Raw genomic sequence first — 23,891 nt, forward strand, 5'->3', positions numbered from 1 at the left:
TAACCCATTTCATCTGCCTTTAAAAATGCTTTTGCAAGATAAGCTCAGTTCTGTCGTGGGCATAGAGTTGATGTGATGTTTCTCAAGGAAATGCATCATTTTATCGATAACAAGCTGCTTTTTCTATTGATGTGTCACTTGGTCAGCACTGCAGTGACATGGCTTTCAGTGGTAGTTTTTTGTCTGTGAGGTAGGATACATCTCAGGACATCACAGTCAGTGTGTGTTGACACTTACAGTGAGAAATTAGAAATCACTTAAGCCTCTGTCAATAACAGCTAGACTTCCAGCCAACAGCAGGGTCTCCTGAGGCTTGTGGATCTGGCCAAGTGGTGCTCCAGGCATGTGTTGCAGCAGTTTTGGAGTTGTTAGTCATGAATGACCAGTGCAAACTCTCCTATGTCTTGGAAAGCTTTAAATGTTGCTGAAGGTTAAACACAGAAATCCCTGCGTGGAGTTTGCACTGCTTCAGCTGTTCATTTTGTCTAGGCAGGAGGTTTCTGGGTATCTTTCCCCATGCAACTTTATAATTAAAGTGTAAAAAAGCTCAAAGATGTTACTGCAGACATTTAATACGTATGGCCTATAGCTATCCACCCTATTTTCTGACCTGGAAAACAGCTGGGCTTTTTCCATCAGAAGTCACTTAAGCATTATTAAGATGCTGAACCACATTAGCTCCCATCCCAGATTGCTGTAACATTCTGACTTGGAAGTACTGCTCTTTCAAAAGAGAGTCTAGGATGTTTATTTAAGTGGCTCATCATTTAACCACAAATTAGCCAGTAAATTTGTAAATTAGTGACTTTCAAGTCTATGCTCCAAATTAGTCTTACCTAAGGAGTATTTGCATTACTTCATGCAGGTGGAATAATTACCTTATTTTACTAGCATTCAACAGATTTTCAGCTTAGGTTCAGTTTAGATTCTATTTGTTTAAACAAACAGAATAAGCAGATATCCTTTAAATATCAAAATCTAAAAGTCTTAATTGAAGTCCTCAAAATTCTTTATATCTACTCCCCACCCCCAAGGTATGCAGAAATGGCTTTAAGTAGCATGCAGGCAGAATCAAGTCCATTTCTCCCTTTGTCAAGAGCCTTGGAAAACTGAGATTACCCTAACTCTTCCAAGGGAATCTGTATCATCCCAATCACTTTGCTCTAATACCATACCTTTTTCAAAACTTATAAACATCAAGTTAAAAAAAAGAGTTATTTTGCTATGTCTTTAGGATTTTTTGGTGGTGCATATGAGTGTAGGTGTGAAACATATATTTGCAACCAGTCACTTAGTCAAAGGGAAGAAAAAGTAAGGGACAGTAATAGAAGGCTAGAAATGATAACTGTTTTTCAGAGGTTGAAACCCAGAACTGATTAAGATAACAGAAAATACTGGGGGTGGGCAGGGTGATTGAGGCTTAAATGCTTCAATTAAAAGACAAAAACCAAACCCAAACATTTGAAACTTCAGAGTGAAGTGAAGTGTTAATTGTGAGGGTTAATGAGCATCTCTAAATGAGTTGGAAAATCATTTCCCAGTCAGAACCTCACACTTGTTACCAGAATGACTCTTTTAAATGCCTTTGAAGTATGGTATTAAGAAATCCTGAGGCTTTGCCTACTTTGCATATACCTGTATTACGCATAAACCTTATTTTTGACAGGTTATTCTTAATGTGAATATTTTTTTAGCTTGTTTCAGTATGGTATCAGACTTCCCAGAATTCCAAAACCATAACTGAATGTAAGCACTATCACGTGTTTTGATAAAACGATGTTTATTCCTAAATTATTGGTGTTACATGTTCAGCCTACTTTTCAGTCTACTTTTCAGTCTGCTGCTTTTCCTTCTTCCTCTGCACCTCCCCACCAGATCCCAAGCAAGAGGTTGGAACAGGTTACCCACATCAAGTGAAACATTTCTGACGAGGGACAACAGATTGTCTTTGCTGTTTGCAAAATTAATTTAAATGAGACACAATTAACATTAAAAAAACCCCAAAAACCAACCAACCACTCCCCAAAAAACCCCACCCACAAAAAAACCCCCCAAAACAACTGAGTTTTAAAAGTCAGTGCCCTTATCCTAGGAGGAAGAAAGGAGAGAATTTCTAAGGGATTTGGTTATAACTATCAACACCTATATTGTGATTTTTGAGCTAAAAAGCCTCCTAAGGATATGCCTAAGCTGAAGAAGCTTTGTGATGGGACTGCAGCAGTGGAACATTGCTGGCAAGTCTACTGTAGGCTGAAGTTTTATTTCATATTCCTTTGTGGAATAAGTAACGCTGCCAAACCAGCAACTGTGCCTGTGCAACTGCTGCTACACTGGGGACAGTTTGTTGTTTCAGTTCTGTCAACCAGTGGAAATACCTGTGGTGGTAAGAGATGTTAGTGTAAACATGGCTCTGATTTGACTTAGGAACTGTCCACATATGTCATGGCAGTGAAATAGGAATTCATTTGGGGTAAAGGAATACGGTGTGCTATAATGACATGTATCTATCAGCTGAGGTTAGTGGTAGCTGGTGGCAGAAATTGACCTATTCATGCATGCCTTCATGGAGACTTGAGCTATTTGAGTTTTATTTGCCCAAAAAGAATAAATGCAAAAATAATTACCCAAAAATGGTTACATTTTTCCCTGTTAGTTTGGCTACTGGACTCTGTTCCATGGATAGCAGCACTGTTGTCAAATTTCACATTTTGGTGCCATCAGGACTGACATGGGGACCGCCTCTAAAAAATTATGTAAGACAGTGCATATAAGATGAGGAAAAAGGATTCTCTTCTACTACCACCTGGAGGAGAACTCCAGGTTATCTGTAGCAAGTTTATCAAAGAGATCAAGAAAGCTTACGAGTGTGGAATTTAATGATGACATTTTTTCAAAGTGTTGATAATCTGAAATCATAAATTACTTGGCACTGATTCTGCCTTTAAATAGGAAATGTTATGTAACACTTGTCAGAAGGGGTATTTAATCCTAAATTAGCTTTCTAAGGAGCTGTTGAATTGCTGAATAACCATGATATGGAAAACTATAAATCTTTCTATAATAGGAAAAGATGCAAGAGGAATAAAACAGGGTGGGAACTTGGAAGTGAAAGGTGAAGGTCAAGTCTGATGGTTTGAACTAAGTGTAGCAGAATTAAGGATCAGTTGTCTGAGAAGCTGCCTGTGCATGGTATGAAATCCTGTTCACTCAAAACATACACCATAGTCACTTTTCCGGCCCAATGGGAGGACAGGAAGACTGGATCTCACTTACTTGGAACGTGAGTGCATCCAAGGTTGAGAACTCCAGAAGAAGAACAAGAGGGAAAGCACTGTGTGTACTCATCTGTATCGCAGACCTCGGCAGTCCTTGGCTCAATTTAGAGTGGCCTTGCAGCTCCTGCTGCTTGTGTCATGGTGACCGTTCCTTGATAGCTGTGCAATTGCAGAGCTGCTCGAGTGTGGCATGTTCATCTCTTCTATTGCCAGGAACAGTTAGGATGGATGCCGTTTTGGGGGGTTTTTTTCATCCCTGTCAGTATACTTTGTCCTTATATTTGAAGAAATGAATATGACTAGGTATGTAACTAGAAAGCAAAAAAACTTCCTGAATGCTGTGTAGGAGTCTGTACAATTTTAGATATGTAGTACAGTAGGAGGGGAAAAACAGTAGATACATTAAAAAAGTTTATCTTGTCATCATCGTTTGTATAACCAGGATCAGATTTTTCTTTACCCTTTGTCTCTAGGTTGGATTAAGAAATGCAGTGGGGATTTCTCATTGGATTTCATGTTTCCAAATTTTTCTTGTAGTATGTCATGATGAATTACATTTTGCTGCAAAATGTAGTGCTGTCTTTTTGGACTATAGTCTTAACATAAATAGCAGAGTCCCACTGGAACTCATGCAGATTTGTTATGTAAAAGAGGGTCAGTCTGTGACCAGTCGCCTGGTGGATGGAGTCGAGCCTGTAAACAGCACTGCTGGCAATGTTTGATTCTCTCCATCCCCTGCCCCTCTAAAATGTTAATTAGCCTCAGGCTTAAGTAACTCTTTAATCTGAAAAGTGAACATCTTTTCAATAGTGTGTGCTTTGGTAGCTTTCCACTGCAGAGGCATGATAGATGTGGCTTCCCATCTGGTTAGCAGTGCTGATCCTACCTGAGATCAAGTTGTGCCACAAAATTGTGATCTTCTCACACTTCCAAACAAGGGTTACTTGAGGTCTGAGACGGCTCCAGAAGCAATTTTTGAATGTTTACTTTCAGGATTCTGTTTCCTAGAAGATAAATGTAATGCAGTCCTTTTCTTGCAGTATCCCATCCTGTAACATTGTATTTTTCACCTTTCTTGAATGCACCCATTTCTAGGATATCTGGCATGATCAGTGCTGACAGCCAAACTAGCAACGGGAGTTTAAGGAGATGGGCATGGCCATAAAGGAGAATAGCAGAACAATGATGGTAGGGAATGGAGTTTGCTGGAAATGTAAAAATGTGGTTGTATTTCCTATTGCAGGTCAGAAGGAATGTAGGAGAAGAGGAAATTCAGCAGTGTAAAGCTGTAATTTGCCTGATTCTGTTGAAGACAGACTGAGCCATGTTGAGCACTGTATTGAAACACCACTGTTTTGGAGTGTTTGATTGTCAGTATAACTGCTGTGATGTGTTACAGACGTCCAGCAGACAAAGTCTGTACGCTTCCACCTGATGACACAAGTCTGTGCAGGACTGAACTTCCAGGCCAGGCTTGTGGGTTTTATAAAGGTGTAAGATTTTTTCTACTCATAGCAGCTTACAATATCTGAGCTCTCTTGGGGGAGGTTCAGATTGGACATTAGGAAAAGGCTCTTCACTGAGAGGGTGGTCAGCCACTGGAGCAGGCTTCCTAGGGAAGATGTCAGAGCACCGAGCCTGACAGAGTTCAGTGACCTTCTGGACAGTGGTCTTAGCCATATGTTTTAGTGTTAGGTAGTCCTATGAGGAGCAGCAAGTTGGATTCCATGATCTTTATGAATCCCTTCTATCTTGAGATACTCTATGATTCTATGATTTTCATCAGCTAAAAAAAAAGTATTGCCAACATGAATAGACATTTAGACATTAGGCTATACTACTGAGTTTCCAGTCCTGTACAGTTAACCATATTCAGCTTATGTTGAGTGGACATGAGCTTAGAAAGGCTAGCTCATTTCTTGGCTTGTACAGCCTTACTACTCACCAATTTATGAAGGTGAAGAGTACAGACTGTATTATTTCTGCAAACAAGTCTTGACATCTGTGAAGATGCGAGGATTAACATTTATCAGTTTCATTATGACTTCCGTCTTAGTTTGGTTTAATTTTTACCTGTAACTCGTATTTCAGTAAATGCAATGAATATGAAACTTTCCAATTTCTTCACTTAAAAGTTAAAGAAACCCAGAGCCAAAGTTGTTGCAGGTTATTCAAAATGTTCTGATTTGTCTAAGTACCATATCCACCTTTCAAATTCCCTGTATTGGAGGGGATGAGTGAGAGGTTCCTGGAAACTTCTTCAGTTTTCTCTGTGTAGTCAAGTATCTTCGTGTTTCAGCGCAACATTTAGTAGATAAAAGCATTTACAAATGAGAGCTTTTGTATATAAAATAGGTAGCTCTTGTTTCTGTAATGGGCTGAATATAAAGTCCTCTGTTGATTGCAAACATGTAAAAGGGTTGGGCGATGTGTGATTGCTACATAAGTAATACAGGAAAAAATAAATGGCTTTTTCAGAAATATGATGGAAAAAAATAAGCAAGTAGTTTGACAACTAAGACAATGTTACCAGCAGAGAATAAACCCACCAATGCTAAATAGTAATCCCTGTTAATTTGGACACTTACTATCTGCCACTTCCTTCCTGGGGAAAGTCCCAGTGAGATAACATTGCCCTAAGATAGTAGGCATTCTCAGTCTTTTCCTTGCCAGTAGCCTCTTCTGATGCCAATATCAGAAAACTAAAGACAGTCCATGAAATTAAAAAAAAAAACCTTTGAATTTTGCTTTCCTGAGTCTAAGGATCCCAGATGAAGTGGTCCACCTGAAGTGAGTTTTTTTGTATTAAAGGGCTAATTGTAAGAGGAAACATGTAGTGGGAGTGACCTGGAAGAATGTGTTAAATTTTATTTGTTTTCCTTTGGTTTCAAATTCATTTATTGTCCATTTAAAACTTACCAAAGCTAGTCCTATAAAAAATAACCAAATCAGCCTACCAAGACCAGTATCATATCTGTACAAAAGTGTTTGAAAGACTTGAGAAAAGAAGGCTGAAGTCCATCTTGTTTATCTCAAATGGTGAAAAAACCAATTGCACTGTACCCTACTCTGCCAACAAAAGTAGTTTGACTAAATTGAAGAGGGTCATAAAATGTGTGAAATGTGACAGATTGATGAGTAGGTTGAAAATGTTTATCCTGTAGAATATGGAGGCTTAGGGATGAAGACCATCATCAATCTGTAAAGCAAATGAGATAACTTGAGAAAAATGTGAGCTGAATGTGGCATAATTTAGTCATAAGAAGTAATTTATGAAGGGTTCTCATTTTTTTCCATGAAATCATTATGTTGGTGTTGGGTTGAATAAATGACTTTCATATCGTGTTGTCAAAGATAGTTGTTGTAACCATTCACTATGAAAATGTGGCTCCTCTGTCCTTATTGTTTCTTATCACTGCCTGAGTATTATTTCAGGATACAGTGAATGATATTTTCTGTGGAACTTTATCTGTTTGGAGTTTTCTCTGGTAGAGCCAGAAACAGAAGATAAGAAGGACTGGGGGCAAGGTGGGGCTGGAAGGGGAAGGGAGGGCAACAATACACAGGTGAGATAAGAGATAAATTTTGCAGAACTAGATGTGATAACCCTTAATGATATTTTTGTTGTGGTTGTTATTTTCTGCAGTCTGATTCATGGGAATATTTTTTGAGTTTTGGAAGTAGTCTAACCTCCTTGCTGTCAAGGACAGTAATTTTATACTAGCCCAGATCACAATTTTAGCAGTCCTGAGTGCCTGTGGAATGCACCCTTCCTTTTGCCTGTGGGGAAAAGAAATATGAAACAAACTCCTGAGCATTACCTGTTCATGTAGTGACTAGGAATGTCATGTTAGAGAGGTAACTTTCATGGGAGACAGGGCTATATTATTTGTAGCTACTTGAACATTTACCTAAATTGGCTCTATCGAACAACTGCAAGAAGCTAATTCTAATTGACTGCATTTAATGCAGTGTCACCTGCAAGTATCTATATTGCTAAATTTAAACATGAGCAAAATGACTTACATAGCCCAAGAGGAATTTCAGGGCGTTTCTTTTCTGTTCCGCTTAGCAATTAAAGAGCAAATCTCTCAAGATTAGCCAGGTGCAATATGCTGCTACTCACTTTTCTGTGTAGCATCAGGTATTGGCCAGTGCTGGAGGCAACATGCTGGGTTTTACAGAGCAGCAATGTGATCTGCTATGACAAATCCTGTGAGTTCTTTTGGGGAAGTGGAAAGCTGCTTTGCTTTGAACACTGATGCATTCTCCACAGATTGTGTTTGTGGGTTTAGTGGCATGTCTATTTTTCTACTTCCTGCTTCATAGTAGTAACATTTCCCTCTCCACAGGAAAGTTATTCTAGGGGAGGACAAGATGTTTACGTTACCTTATGTGCCAGCACTAACACAGTTGAAAGGATGCAAGTATTCAGAAGGAAAGCAAGGAGAAACAGAGATACAAACCAATGAAGAATGAATAGCCAGGGCTACCAGTTGCATGGCTGTAGGCACCCTATTTATTAGGTGAAAATGAAGTAGGACTTGCTAAACTATAAAAGAAGCTGAGATGTTAAGCAAGAGCAATGCACTTAAACTCTGGTTCACCATTCCACAGTTACTGCCCGAAGACCATTCCAGTTGGCTTGTGTCATGTTTTGAGCAGGCTGTTGTGTGACTTTACAAGTGTCTCCTGGCTAAGTAACTCACAGGTGGGAAAGGCAGCCCTAAGCACCAGCACATGCTGCGGGCGACCCAGCTGCAAAACAGCTTTTCAGAAAAGGACCTGGGGTTCCACTGGACACTAAGTTGACCACGACCAAATAAATCAAGAGCAAAGGGGACAAGATGTTGTAGTATCAATCGGATCCATAATGAATAAGAAAAGGGGAAAGAAGAGGATGTTAGACAATGCAGCCTCGAAGGCTTCCTAGCTCTAAAAAAAGTAATAGGGATTCCATTTTTAAAAGGATGACTTTGCACATCTTTCCCTATGACTTTTTTCAGGACAATGCTTCAATGTTTTTAGAACTGTTATTGGAGGAGGGAGCAAAAGATGTTAAAAGAATTGGGCATGGGGGTGGTGAAGATAATTTCATTCTTTTTTTCTATCTAATGTCAGTTCAAGGAACTTGGATGCATAAAAGCAGCTTGAAGGCTAATTACAAGATGACAGGAATGAGTCTGTATTAAAGATAAAACTTTCCAGACTTCACTTTTATGTGAGGAAGATTCAAATTCAAAGTGAATGTTGCTGATACAGTGAACATCATCTTGTCCAATTTTCTTCTCGTTTCTTCTCCTGTTGCAGCATGGACTTAGTTTCAAAACTTTACTCTCCATCCCCTTTGCTGGCAAGTTTCAGAAAAATGAATACCAAATATAGACACCTATTTATGAAGGAACACCACTGCACTCCATGTCTTGAATCAGTGCTTTCATCAATTGTTTGTGATAGTGGGCTGAATAGTCTTCATGCTTAGTTTAGTTTTAATTTCAGGATGATGTTCTCAAACCTTAGTATGAAAAGAGGTGGAATTTTTTTCCCTTTTCCCCCTGATTCACCCTCAAATGAAAACAATTCTGTTTTCTACTCTAAAAACACAGAAGAATTTTAAGTTAGAAAAATTATTCATTCTTAATTTTTATGAGTATGTACACAAAAACGTCAGAATGTATTTTAGGGAGTACCTGTGTTTTCACTGTTTCAGCAGTCTTATGATCTATAAAACAACACAGTTGTTATTCCAAATTTACAAATTGTGGTGGCATGGGTGTTTTGTTTTTCTTTTCAAGACTGGATGCACTGAATGTGAAAAATCAAAGATAGCAGTGACAGGATGATCCAGAATAGATTAAGCATCAGAACAAAGTGTCTGGAATTTTGCTATCCTTACCTGAGACTGAACACAATATGAAAACTTCACAATTGTATTAACTGGCATTTACAGGGAAAGAAAAAAAAAAACACTACAAAGAGATCCTTGGAAAAGCACATGGAGTGTTGGGGATTCTGGTTTGTCTTTTTGAATGTTAAGCATTTTATGAAAGATCTCAGTTTTCTTATATGATGGCTTAAATGGAAGTTAAATGTTCATGAGGATGACCTAGGATTTTTATAATTATTGGTTAAAACGAAGGAACAGACTAGACCACAAGCATAGATACCTTGACCTGGATGTGATCTGATCTAAATGTTCAGAATGGCCCATGGTGCAACAGGTACAAGAAAGATACAATGATTTGTACTTCAGAGAATTTCTTGGAATGTTGCCTGGCACCTTGCAGATGGTTTCACTTAGAATTCATTGTTGAAAGAAACAAAAAATAATTACTCAGTACCCCTTTTTTCCTTAAATCAACCGACCAACAAACCCGTTTTTTTCTCCAGTCTCTCTGAGACAAACGTGTCTAGTTTGTTGTTGCACTAGGTGAACTTGAATCCAGCTAAATCAAGCAAATCACTGTAATTTCTCAGAAAAAAATAAAACGTAAATTACATTATTCAATGAGTGAATTCAAATGGATAAATATCTGAAACACCTGCACTGAATTAGTGGTCTCTGAGTCATAAAGACCCAATAGAAGTTGCACAAATTTCTTTCTGTTCGATGGCAGAATATAATGCTTTTCCATAATCTGCTTTCTGGGGTGCAAAAATTATTTTAATGTATGTTTTCATTGGTAATAATCCTAAAATATTTGTTTTTAGGGTAATGGATTGTTCTGTTCATTCAGGTGGTGTGTAAAGATGAAACAAGTGCAAATTTAGCTATATGATGCATGCTTGCTTTAAAAACCAAACAAATAAGCTCAATAGCAGGAATGAGAACGCCCCTGAACAGCACCTCAAAAAAAGTCAGCATTTTAGCCTGCTGTTTATCCTTAATCTCATCTAATCAGTAGTTCAGATCTCTTCCAAGAATATGCCTTCATGGGATTGCACAGCATATTAGAAATGCAGAGAGAGAACGAAATAGACTTAAATGTAATCATTTTACTTTCTTGGCTCTTGTTGATTTTTTTAAGGCTGTGCGAATGATATTTTCAGTTTTATTGGTAAGCCATACACTAAATTGGTTGAAATATTATAATTACAATTACAAAAGAGGGAATTTTATTTGCTGTGCTTTATATTAAACCAAAAATATTTTATATATCTTGAGGGGGAAATAATTTGAGCTTGAATAATAGTGTTCATTCAGATGCATTTATTTTGCCCAGGAGTTGAGAGTCCTGCTCATGCAGACTTTGATATTTATGTTCTTATTCCTCCAAGGCCACTGCACACACCCAAATTTTTGTAGCTTTGGGCCTAGTCTCACTTGGTCCTCAGTTTGTTCGGATTTGTTTTTGTTTTTTTTTCTTCACAGAATATAAATTATTCTAAAATTCTGTAAGTAAAGCAGAAAGTCTGGGACAGTCTAGTCTAGATTTTTTTTTCCTCAATTTTTTTCTTATTTATTTACTTTAACTTCAATTCCTATTTTGAAGTGCAGCAATAGAGTAAGAAGAGTGGAAAATCTTTTGCAGGAGACAGTTTCAGTTCAGTCCAGGGAAGGAAAACTAAGTTCATTTAATTGTCTTTCCCTGAAACTGTCCTTTTCCCTGAAAAAAAAATTCTGAAAATTTTCATTTTCAGACAACTTCTTATTTAGATATTATTCTAACTGTAAAGCATGTCCACTGTGAATAAATATCCTTGCATAAGTGCTGCTGTGTATGATTAGCCTTTTCATTAACAGCTTGAAATGCATTTAGAATATCAATCTAACTGTTCTTGAGGTCCACCTCTTGGTCTAGCACATAAAGGCAATATTTCTATCTTGTTTATATCTTCTCAAATATTTATGGAAATCAAGATTTTCTGTAACCTACTAAGTTGTTGATAATTTAGTTTAAACATAAGGGGGTTGTTTTCAGTGTAGAAGTATTGTCTTTGCTCTCTTTCAGTGCATCTTCTGTGTACTATGGATATCAGAACTTAACCATGAACTTAACACATTTACCATGTGTTTGGCTTTGGATTTATTAAGTGTGTTTCCACTGTCATTTCAGTTCATGGGTGTCATCTGTGTTCTTTTCCCACTAAACAGAAAATTTCGCATCTGTACATATCTGTGCATATCAATTTAGTATGTACCACGGGGATCCATTTTTGGAATATTTAAATGTATGTGAAGACAAGTGCCCTAAGAGAAGAACACCAACATTACTACTGCTTTCAGCAGAGGAAAACTGTCCTTCTGTATTCTGTTCCTTATTTAATATAAAATGTTATCTTGATAGACACATAATTACTTTAATTATTTTATCAATGGAGCATTTACAGGGAGTATTCTTTTTATTCAGCCTACTTAATATTTTAAGAACAGTTCTTGGTAATTTCACTTGCAAAGGAAAACTAAATCTGCTATCAAGGAAGAATTCTAAGTGGCATTTTAACTTGTGCATATCAACTTACACAGCTATTCTTGGGTTTTTATTGATTGATCTATTATATGGAACAGGTGTGCTGCACTGAGATTGCTCTGCATTATAATTGCAGGGAGGGATTTGGGCCTGTATTCAGGGTTACCTCGGGGTATGAAGGCAGGCAGCCTTCACTACGAGAATGTGTGAGGTGATCTGTCCTGGCTTTGGCGGGGTTGAAGTTATGCATAATTCTTCCCGTGCTAGTAATTAAGGTATGTAAGTGCTTCTGCAAATCTGGCATGCTCTCCCTTTTCTTTATGTATCTCAGTCCTGCACATATTTAAGTTGACTGCTTATATCTGTAAAGTTTAAATCAATACAGTTTGTAGTAAAAGCAATAACATGCAAGTTTTGTACAGTGATTCATTTGTAAACTGAGACTGGTGTTTATAGTTATTACTACCCACATTGCTATGCACATTTTGTAAATTTGAAAAGTAATCCCCTCTTCATAAGGGGTTTAGGTCTAAGTATAATAAAATTGTTTTTAAAAGTCCATGTATCAGTATTCTGGAGGACATTAAAGTGAAAAGACACTGAAATCACTGAAATTATATTGTAGGTGTAAACCTTTTTCCTGTAATTAAAACTGACAAAGGACAAAGTTCCAAATCCATATCCTGAATGGGACTCTGATTGAGTCCCTGTCTATATCCTGAATGGTTATGAAAATTAAAAAAAAAAAAAAAAGCAAGAAGTGTGCCCTTTAAGGCTATATTTCTCATTTATTTGGTTATAAATGAGACAGATAATATAGTCATAATATAATTCTGAACAAATATATGTTTCCACAGATCAGGTCCTATACGTATTCATAACTGTATGCATAATGTGATTTCAAATATTTTTTTTTCTTCAGAGCATTTGTAGATTGTCAGATATGTATGTTCTCATTCCAGGTTATAAGTTTTGAATAATTTTTCTGGATGTATCTTAGCTTTCCAGAACCACCTTTTTAAATCAAAGGAATCCTCAATTTGACAAATGTTCATAGCACAAAGAGATGGTATTAAGGTCCCTGAGAATTTTACTGCATATTCTGTTTAAATGGCCAGCCAAACCTATGGCTGAAGCATTTGTTTTGAGCGTATATTTTCCTATGCACTTTATGGGAGGAGGAAATAGTGACGTTATGTATTCCTCTAACCTTAGTCCCTTGTGATTGGAATCAGAGATGATTTTAATCATGCTGTTGCTGATTTGTAGTCTACAGTGAAATTTTTGAGTCTTCCAAACAACACAGAAGTCCCCTTTTTCATTTACTTTTTTTTTTCCAAATGTATGTGTGATTTTTTTTTTTTTTTTTTTTGGGTTTTGGTCATTCACTGACCTTTTATTGTTATGGCAATAGAAACCTTCTCAGCAAATAGTTAATGTGAAGAGATTGCTACCACGGCCTGATAGTGACATTTGACCTTGCCACAAATAAATGAGTGTAGAGAGTAACAAATGCAGCAACAAACATTTTCACACTGATGGGATTTTAAATTTTTTTTAATGCTAATCTTTTTGCAGACAGGTGCTTTGTCTGTCCTCATGAATAAATTACTCAAAGTAAATATCCTAATGCTTTCTGATTTTTATTTTTTACTAGTTGCAGTAGATAACCTAATGAAAACCTTTTATTAAATAGGAGGATTTGCTCTTCAAGTGTGTTCTTATTTTTTGTTCGCTGCATTTTATAGTCAGGTGCACAGTCTAGTAGTTAGCACTGAAGTGATGTGTTTTTAGCAAGGTAGATGAGATATGATTATTTTGGATTATTCAGATTCTGTTTGACTTTGGTTTTGCATATGGCTGGCAGCAATGAAGAATTCAGATAAACTTACGGAATGACAGGCCTGTGTTTGTTAAAGGGCTGTCTTCTTCTCAAGCTGCATACATAATTTTTGCAAGTTCCCTTTCTCCTGTAGGAGATTTCTGCTATTGGATATTATCAGTCCAGATGGTTACAAGCATGAGACACAACCTCTTAAACCAGCATTTTCCAAGTGTTTCCCCTGCCTCCACAGCTGTAGAAATTTTAGTTTTTACTGATTCCTTTCCAGGCTTTGGTTGGTTTAGGCTACTCTTGGAGGCTCTTCATGAGCTGAAGAACCTCCTGTACACTGTACATTAAACAGTGTTTTCAAGCTCATTTGTATGAGGGTAGCTGGCGCAGTGGAATCCATGTGCTAAGCATTATTAAGATACATCTCTGTCTTCCAACTTACCTTACATTGGGCATTTTTAGAACTTTTCATAAAATCATCCTGTGATAGTGGCAGATTAGTTTTTTCAACAAGAGCTTCTAAACATGGCATTATTTTCGGTCACCTAAAGACGAGTAGCTTAAATAACAAAGTTTAAAATGAATACTGTTTGAAATCAGATAAAACAAATTATTCCAATGAACTGTTATATAAAAACCTTACAGATTTCACACAGAAAAATAATTATCATCATACACTGTCACCACAAATACTAAATCCAGCACTATTTACACAGTTTAGGAGAATTTTGTTTCTGGTAAAAAAGAAATTGACCATGAGAACAGCCAGGTGGTGGATCAGGTTGCCCAGAGGCGGTATTCCAGACCCAAAGGATTAAGCCCTGAGCAACTTGGTCAGATTTCATGGCTGACGCTGCTTTGAGGAGAAGGTTGGCTTGGGTGATTTTCTGAGACACTCTCCAACCTCATTTAGCCTTTGATTCTGTGAAGATCAGTTGAATTCACCTGCTGCTTCTGAAAGTGAAGTAATTGTGTCACAGCACTTACAGGTCTCTTAATCAGTCATACCTTGCACAAAGATAGAGAAAGAAACAAGATTTAGCACTTAGTGCAGGAAAACATTCATCCCTGAATGTTTAGATTTTTTCAGTTGCCTTTTGATATCAAGAAAGTTTGATAGCCCCAAAATGTTGCAGTATATCAGAGAAATACATGGAGTTTATTGATTCCCAGTTTCTGAAAGGATAACTGATTACAGGTGGTCATGGTTTATCTTTGCAGACCCCTGGTGAAAAAGTGTGTGCTGTACTTGAAACAAATAGGAATTGAGATATATCTGGAGGAAGGTGATGGATTTCTACATATTAAGAAGAGATGTACTGAACTCAAAGAGCTTGCTGCAGAATGATGTCCAGAAAAGGTCTGGAAAATCAGTGAACTCACTGTATTTGGTATGAAGAGTTACTTTCTAAGATCTTTAAATATTGTTTTTAGGAATTCTTGTTTAGTTTTTCTTCTGTGTGATGTTTACAGGTTACTTTTAGTAGCCCTGCAGTCTTGCACCAAGCCTTTCTCTTACAAACAGGAGAGCGGTTGTATCTTGACCTATAGAATATTTAGAATAGTGTAAAACTTTACTTAATTTTTCTTGGCAAGAATGGCAATGTGCATAATAGGTCTTTAAAACAAATGAGTTCACATTCTCTTTTTTAGATCTGTAAGGCCATCTGCAGAAGCAGTGAAGAGTTTCCAGGGGTTTGATTGCATGTTTTTTGCTTTTTGTTTTTGTTGATCATTATTGCCTTGTTTTTAGTAGTCATTACTGCTCTTAGTATAGTGTTTGTGGTAGCCTTGGTCTGGTAGGGTATAGAGTGACAGGAGGAAAAGAGGGCATACTGGGGTTTTTTAATTTCTCCACTCTCTTCCCTTCACCCTGCCCCTCCACAGCTGTTGGGACGCTGGAAGAATTTTGTGAGTAGGAAGGGTGATGAGAAATCCCCATAACCCAAAAGCTGTCCTGTTGTCTTTTCTCCTGACAGTCTGGGAGATGCCAGCCGCTGCCGTGCACAGTGGTGCATGACCCCTTGTCTTGCTCCATCCTGTAACTCTGGTGCCTGTGTGCTTTGTGAAGGTACTTTTGTCTTTGCCAGCAGACTGCTGTGTATTTCTGAGCAGAGAAAATTACTGTAGAATTTCTGGGTTCTCAGAGGATACATCTTGATTTCTAGTCTCAAGTCTTTGCTCAGGCTTCACTTTTGACACTCTGTATCAGTCTGTGTGTATACTTCCTAAGGGCCTTCATATTTTTTGCACAATATAGAACTGCCAGAGGATTTTCAAAATATTTTGCTGCCTGAAGCAGTGAGAACAGTCAAGTAGGGCAAGATAATCTAGCAACTGTTTACTTCATTTAGCTTCTCAAGGTAATGAGTTCTCTTGCCTATTTGTTAGAAATGTTTGGTGTGATTCCTAACATGCTGTCCTTTATCAGAGAAGAGAACATAGTGTCTTCAAATTTACAATTTGGATAAAGTGTTTTCATTGTTCAGATGAGAAAATATTGATAGCTTTTTATTGCATATTAAAAAGAGTTAAAATGCCACTGGTTAGTAAAAAAAAAGTTTTTTACCTTTGTTCTAAAACCTTATTATTTCTACATAGTACCATGCTTCTCAGAAGCCCTAGCTGGATTTCCCTAGCAGTTGTGGGAAAGGACTTTCAAGTTTCTTGTAAAACAACACAATGATTTTTTAATTTTTAATTTAGAACACATTAATGAGAGATTGTCTTTCAGTTGGCATAATTCCATGTCCTGTATTAAGGGTTATCTTTGGTGGATTGAGAAGAATTTTAACTTTTTAAACACTTAGGTATTTAAAACTGAATGGGTAGAATACTTGAGTTTAGGTACTAGGGGAGGGGAAGTCTATGTATGGAAATTGTTTGCTTCTGTGGCTAAGGTTGGATAGCAACATAAAAATGCTTGGAGTCTTCTTCATTCCATTACAATTCCTTGTGGGAGGTGAATTCAGCCCTGACATGAAAATGTGGGAGGCTACAACTTAGCAGGCATCTTACATTTCTTTTCTCCATTCCAGTTTGTCATTGAAAATATTACAGGCCTATGCTTTAGAGCTCCAGAAAAACAGAGCAAATGAAGGTTCTCCTGGAGTAACACGTCTCTAGGGCCTGCTCTTTCCTTCCCTTCCCTAAACAAAACAAAACAAACAAACAAACAAACAAATCTACATAGAAACCAAGAACATGAGAGCAGACAATACCTTAGTCTGGAATAGGGTGGGCTGAGAACTGATGAGGAGGGGGAAAAATTCCTTTGGTTCCTAGCAAATCTGAGCTTGGAAACCATTAAAACTGCATTCCCTTCAGCATTCCCTTCTGACTTGCTAGAAGAAACAATGGGTTAAGTATTTATAAACTTTTAAATACAGAATAAAGTGCAACTGCTTTTTTTACTTCCTACTTGGTTCTAGATGTTGAATACTTCATACAAGACATACCTTTTCATATGCATTCTTAACAGTTCTTTATCTGATGACACTTTCTTTCAAAATAGGAAGTTATATAAGAAAAGACACATCTTCATGTGCATGAAGGAACTGAGAGGTGTGATGGCACATGGGGAACCCCATGTTTCAGCCAAATGCCTTAAGGTTGACTCACATTTCTGTGAGCACTCATTGCAGTGTCTGTGTGTGGTCACTGCCCAAATCATGGGTTGCAAGGGAAGGGCATTTCAAGGTTACTCCAGCTGGTGAGGAGGTTAAGGGTTTCGGGAGCCAGGTATGTGTGTGCTGAGCATCAGAAGGAGATGGCTGCTGGAGTGACCAGAGGGTCCAGGGGAATTTCCTGTGGAAGTGCGGGATTGGGAGTGTGTGTGCATGAAGCCACTGGAGATGAGAGGATTCAGACACGAGATACAGGGCAGACTGAGAGTCTCAGGCCAGTTACTGGAGAGTCGCACAGCATGGTTTTCCCACTCGTGGACCTTCATTCTGATCTGCTAGAGGTGGACAGGGTGAGGCTTCTGGCAATGTTAATGTTTCCAGTCGATAATTTACAGCCTTGAGAAGCAAGTGAGGTAGCTGTACTGCTGCCTGTACCTGTCAGAGTGAGGTTTTCATAACCATGTGGATGAATTTCATAGAGTCATCGAATCATTTAGGTTGGAAAAGACCTCTGAGGTCATCAAGCCCAACTCTTAACCCAGCACTGCCAAGTTCACCACTAAACCATGTCCCTCAGTGCCACATTTACACATCTGTTAAATACCTCCAAGGATGATGACTCCACTGCTTCCCTGGGCAGCCTGTGCCAATGCTTGACAACCCTTTCAGTGAAGAAATTTTTCCTGATATCCAAACTAAACTTCCCCTGGTGCAACTTAAGGCCATTTCCTCTTGCCCTATTCCTTGTTACATGGGAGAAGAGACTGACACCTGAACCCAGCACAGGTTTACCTGGTAGCTACTTGACCTTCCTTTGCAGGGCTGATTTCTCTTCTGCTGTTGCTTCCTCATTTTTGTGTAATTAGTTCTTTAGCTGGAATCCAACAGTTTTCTGTATGAGATCTGGTCCCATCCCATTTTTTTCTCCCTATTCCACAGTTGATTCTAACTCCATTTTTGTTGAGAGGGGAAAGTAAAATATCTGTTTGGTTTGCCGTATCTTCTCTGCTGTACAGTGTTGCTGCTTGAGGTCTCTAGCTCATTGAGTGTGCTCAAAAGACATGGTTTTGTCTCTAGTCCTGTCCTTCAGAAGTGCTGTGCAGAATTTACAGCAAAGCTATCAATTAATATGAAAATGAATTCATGCAAACTGTCTATCAAGTAAAAGACCTTTATTTTTTTTAAAATGCAACAGTATCACAAATACATTTGTTGTTCTCCTGTTATGTGGAACATCAGAATCAGTTTCTGGTTATCACATTGCAGATATCCAAGTCAGTAAAGCTGATTGTAATTTAAAGCATATTTATATTAAGCAGCAAATATGATCATTTTTAATATACAGAAAAGCATTCATTAGAAAAAAAGTAATTAATTTCTTTTGAATTGAATGAAATGTGAGTTTAATTTTCAGAACATTGCTTGGGGCAATGGTTTGACATTTTCTTGAAACCAATCTGATTAATTTTCAGAATTATGCTGAGAACTGTCACTTACTGTGAAAAATACCTTTCTAAGCAGTGAACCTCAGAAATGAAAAGAAAAAAATTATTTTTTCTTTTTCTTTACAAATTGCTTTGTGCATTTCAGTTGCAAGGGCAACAGTTAGTTCTACTTGTGTATTTAGCTTGGTTTTATATTATTATGGAATCAATTCAGAATCTTAACAAAAAAATGATACGGATTGAACCAAGCCCATTGTGCTATTTTTGTGAAGGTGACCTTAAAGAGAAGGTGTAAAGGCTTTCCAATTTGAAATTTCAATACTCTTCTGCTGTACTTTTTATAACATGAAGTTAGGAATTGCCTGGGCAAAATCTCCATTAAACGAAACAGACTTTTTCATCTGAATTAGTGGCAAAGATACACTGAATTGCTCAGACATGGCTTTTGAATGAGTGAATAAATATAACAAGGTTGCATACTATCACTTACAGGACATGCTAATAGAAGTCATCCAGGACTATGAAGATTTCAGTAGACTTACTAGATCCTACTGGACAGTGAAATGATATTTTAAATTGGGTGTTGAAATTAGTGGGGTTAAACAGCTTGCAGGATTTCCAGAGCTGAAAGCCAGACTTTGATGATCAGATTTCATCTAGAGCAAAGTTTAAGGTTCCTGCCAAAGGTACCATTTTTACATCTGAATCAAGATTTGTGATTGTTGTATAGAGCAAGGCCAGCAGAATGCATGGTCTGGGGGAAAGATCTTTTTCAGCACTGTGGTAGGTTTTAATAATTAGGTTTAATACGCCAGACTATTTTAGCTTCTTCATTAAGAAAGAATATATATATATATATATATATAAAATAAAGGCTGCACAAATTTCAAAAACTTAATATTTTTTATAATACTTATTATTTAAATTCTACCCTGTATAATTTTTTTTAAATTAAAAAAACAGTGGGGATTTGGACCTCCTCACTAGTTGACTCAGTAGTATAGTTTACTGTCTATTTTAATACAACTTACTTTCTAATTAGAGAACTTTTTACAATGACAATGAAGTTGATCTATCTCACTGCATTTATCTATCTGTATTTTTGTGCAGTGTTTAATGTCATTGTAAACAAATGCTATTTTCAGGGCACTACATTCTATCCACTAAGAAGAGAATAGAAAGTCAGTTGTTTTTATTCCCCCAGGTTCTGGAAAATGTAAATTTTACCTCCAATTAAAAAAAGTAATTCATACTGAAGACAGAGAAAAGAAGATGGATTTGTGTGGTATGCAACTGCATGTTGCATACCAGACAATGTTATTGAAAATGAAAATGAAGGGAGCGCCTCCAAAATTGTTAGAATGATTTAGGCTTACACTGAAGTGAACTCAACCTTGCACTATGCTTGCTGATAACATTGATTTAAGTGTTCATGTGTTAATGCATATGTAAGGAGATGGATATCCAAACTGATTTATCTAATATCCATTCTGACCCCTGTTATCTGAAATGTCCATATCTTTACCATTTAAAAGAAAAAAAAAAATGTTCTTATTCAGACACTTTGTGACAGAGGTCAGTATCTTTTTTTCTTCCTTCTCTTTAATTCTCAGGTTTACAGACAGGGAAATGGATAAGAGAAAAGAAGATGTTATTCAGTTGAGGTGAATCAAGAAGGTCAGTGACAGGACCCAGGTGTCTGTAGTCCCAGCTGTAGTACCTTCCTTATTCTTAATCAAATTCCCTTTCAAGCAGTATTAGTTTTAATTAAATAGAACTAGTCCTGTCTCTAAGCTTCATTAAGGTATCGTTAAGAAACTAGGGAGATGAGAAAAAGATGCCTGAGTTCTTTCAGCAGGACCTTAAATTCTGTTTCTAAACCATAATGCAATTTCATATTCCAGTTCATTTAATCATTGAGGACACTGGTTTCTACTGAACCCTTGTGAAATATAAAAATGCTGGTCATATTCTAAAGGAGCCTTCTAGATTATAAAAAAAAATTGTCAATACATTCATCTACCCTTAAACATTTTTGGGGTCTGGAGACAACGAAACGGCCTTAATTGTGGGGGGAAAAATTGCTTGCATTTAATACTTAATACCTGGGAAAAATCACACAAGTTGTGACTGAAGTGTAGCTAGTTGGAAGCTGGCATCATGGGAATCTCATGAGGTCCAATAAGACCAAGTGCAAGGTGCTGCACCTGGGTCAGGGCAGCACAGTTGATATCCCTGGTATCAACACAGGCTGGGAGATGAACAGATGGAGAGCAGCCTTGCCCAGAAGGAGCTGGGGGTGCTGGTGGGTGAGAGGCTGGACATGACCCAGCACTGTGCACTCACAGCCCAGAAAGCCAAACGTGTCCTGGGCTGCATCCAAAGCAGCGTGGGCAGCAGGGTGAGGGAGGGGATTCTGCCCCTCTGCTCTGCTCTGGTGAGACCCCACCTGCAGTGCTGCATCCAGCTCTGGGGTCCCAGCACAGGAAGGACATGGACGGGTTGTAGTGAGTCCAGAGGAGGCCACCAAGAAGATTAGAGGGATGGAGCACCTGTCCTGTGAGGAAAGGCTGAGAGAATTAGGGTTGTTTAGTCTGGAGGAGAGGGCTTTGGGGAAACCTCACAGAAGACTTCCAGTACCTAAAGGAGGCTTACAAGAAAGCCAAAGAAGGACTTTTACAAGCGTATGTACTGATGGGACAAGGGGGAATGGCTTCAAGCTGGAGGAGGTAGGTTTAGATTAGATACTAGGAAGAAATTCTTTGTAAGAAGGGTGGTGAGACACTGGAATGGGATGTTAAGAGAAGCTGTGAATTTCCCATCCCTCACAGTGTTCAAGGCCAAATTCGATGGGACTTTGAGCAAACTGGTCTAGTAGCTGATGTCCCAGCCCACTGCAGAGGGGTTGGAATCAGATGATTTTTAAGGTCCGTTCCAAGTTAAACCATTCTGTGATTCAGTGATTTGGGGCAACTAGAAAATATTAATTTTTCAGATGCTCTCCTTTGCTGCTAAAATATCGTTACTATCATCCTGAAATCAGGTTTGTCTTTATGTGATATTCTATTGTGTGGGGGGTTTTTTTGTTTAAGCATAATAAAGCTTATAGTTTCAGGGTTTGATTCACAATTAGGGATCTGTAGACAGGTCAGAGAATTACATGATTGTGGAAACATGCCTCTTCAAGGAGGAAGAGAAGGAAACATAATGTTGTAAGGATGTTTAAAACCAAGAGGCTGAAAACTGTTAACTTTTCCTTAGAGTTGAACTGCAGCACCATATGTGAGCAATTTAAAGTAGTCTCTTTAATGACACAGTGTTTTGAAATTTACAGCATATGCTTGTGTGTTGGGATGACTAATTGATGTCCACTCAGTTTTCACAACACTCTCAAGAGCAGGAACTGCATTCCAACATGGTGACTTCTTTTTTTTCAAGTAATGGTAACAGAAGGCTACAGGTGCTAGGAGGAAATGGCAAGGTGGGCATTGAGCAGACATTTTGCCCTGAAGTTCATATATTTAAAATTGCCTGCAGTCCTTGTGAAATTTATAAAGTTAAAGCTGTCTCCTTAATTTCTTTTCAATTTGTTTTTCCAGTTTACTTTAATCATCTGAGAGGTAGAGGACAGAGAATGTGTCCTGGAAGAACATTGGTTTGTTTATTTGGTTTGTATTGTTTTTCTCTGGAGACAGAGCACAGCCAGTGTTATCTTTGCTCAGCAGTCTCACTGACACGCCTTATTCCTGGCCAGTTCCTTCCCTCTTCCTAGAGGGGATCAAACAGCTTTCACCCTCTTCAGCTCACTGCTTGCACTGTCTGAAGAGCTAGTCTTTTGAGGCATTTATTTTATGTTCTTGGTAATCTAGGGCCTAAGGAGTTGGCCTTGTTGGTTTCCAGCACCAATGAACTGAGCCAGGGACTAAGGAAGGACTTGCAGCTCAAATCCAAACATGGTTGTGGTAAACTGTACATTGATTTAAAAAAATTTAAAAAAAAAATTTTAAAAAAAAAATCACAATTTTTTTAACATTTCTCTCAGCAATATGCTTTAGGAAGAAATGACTTGATGAACTCTATCTTCTTTTTTCCCCTTTGCTTTTCTGTGTTGTCTTGGCACTTCCCCTTTCTTCTTTCCGAATCTGCAACTTCGCTGTATTTAAGCAATATTTTCCCTTCTTCTTTTTGATACTCACTCTAAAGATAGGATATACATTTGTTACATATACAGGAAAAACTTAATGAAATGCTATGGAACCATTTAACTCTACCAAGAATGACCCTTGCACATGACACGTGCCCTGTTTGCCTTGCAAGCACGAGCCTTGTTTTAGCAGCCTTCAGCTGTGTTTAAAGTACACACTGCACTGTGATTTCTGGATGCAGCCACGGGCTCTCTTTTTCTGGTCAGGAAATGTGCAAAAATTAGAAGTCTGTGTACTTCAAAAAGTGCAAAGATTATTTTGCACTCTCTGCATGTGTTTCAGAATTTAGGCTCGTTTGGACTCAGCATTCCAAATGAATCAGCTTCACATCAAGAGATTCCCTACACCCTGACTATAGGGAACTTCTAATGCAGGCGAAGAGTGAGCTCTTACTTAGGCTTACATTTAATTTCACTTGATCTGATCCTTTTAGGAGGAGATTTCATCAGCTTCATTGCTCTCTAGGTAGAAACATGAAGTCCTTAGTGGTAGGCTGAAAACTGGGCTACAGTATGATTAGAAAATGAGGTGGAAACTTAGTGACCCAGTCCACCGTAGGATATTCATAATATGAATGCCTGGGATGTGAGCTCTTTTTTGTCTAGAAAGCTTCTTCCAAAGAACTTGTAATTCATTCATCCAGGTGGGTTTAGCACCTGGCATGACATAGGAGAAAGACTTAATAGGCATGGGTCTTAAATTCACTAATACTTTGCTACTGAAAGTAATTCTTCTTCCACTGCAGTACTGAGAAAAACACACTTGCAGTATTCACCCCATCTTTCTGGTTCTAGAGCCCCAATGCCTTTTGAATACTTGCGCAGCTGTTGTTTTAAGACCAGTACCCTTAAGGTTTTCATAGTATTTTGATCCTGAAAGTAGATGCAGGAGGAATGTAAATCTGCTAGCATGTTGATTAAAGGAGCAATGTAGCCTCCAATAACCATTCCCTCACAGCTGTTTTCCCAGTGACCTGCTTTTCTTACTGAGGACTTCAAGAGTGGTCCTACAGCTTCTGAAGAGCAAAGTGCTGCCTGTCAACACATCTGTGAGATTTGGGACACCAGTACTGCAGTTTTCCAAACCACTCTCTTC

General features: G+C 38.0%; 1 protein-coding gene across 9 annotated transcripts in view; it reads left to right on the forward strand.

The window, feature by feature from the left end:
• Positions 1-23,891, forward strand: part of CTNND2 (catenin delta 2) — a 669,045-nt gene that overhangs the window by 55,016 nt on the left and 590,138 nt on the right. The gene's annotated exons all lie outside the window — the stretch shown is intronic.

This window comes from Corvus hawaiiensis, chromosome 1, assembly GCF_020740725.1.
Source record: "Corvus hawaiiensis isolate bCorHaw1 chromosome 1, bCorHaw1.pri.cur, whole genome shotgun sequence".
Taxonomy (NCBI): domain Eukaryota; kingdom Metazoa; phylum Chordata; class Aves; order Passeriformes; family Corvidae; genus Corvus; species Corvus hawaiiensis.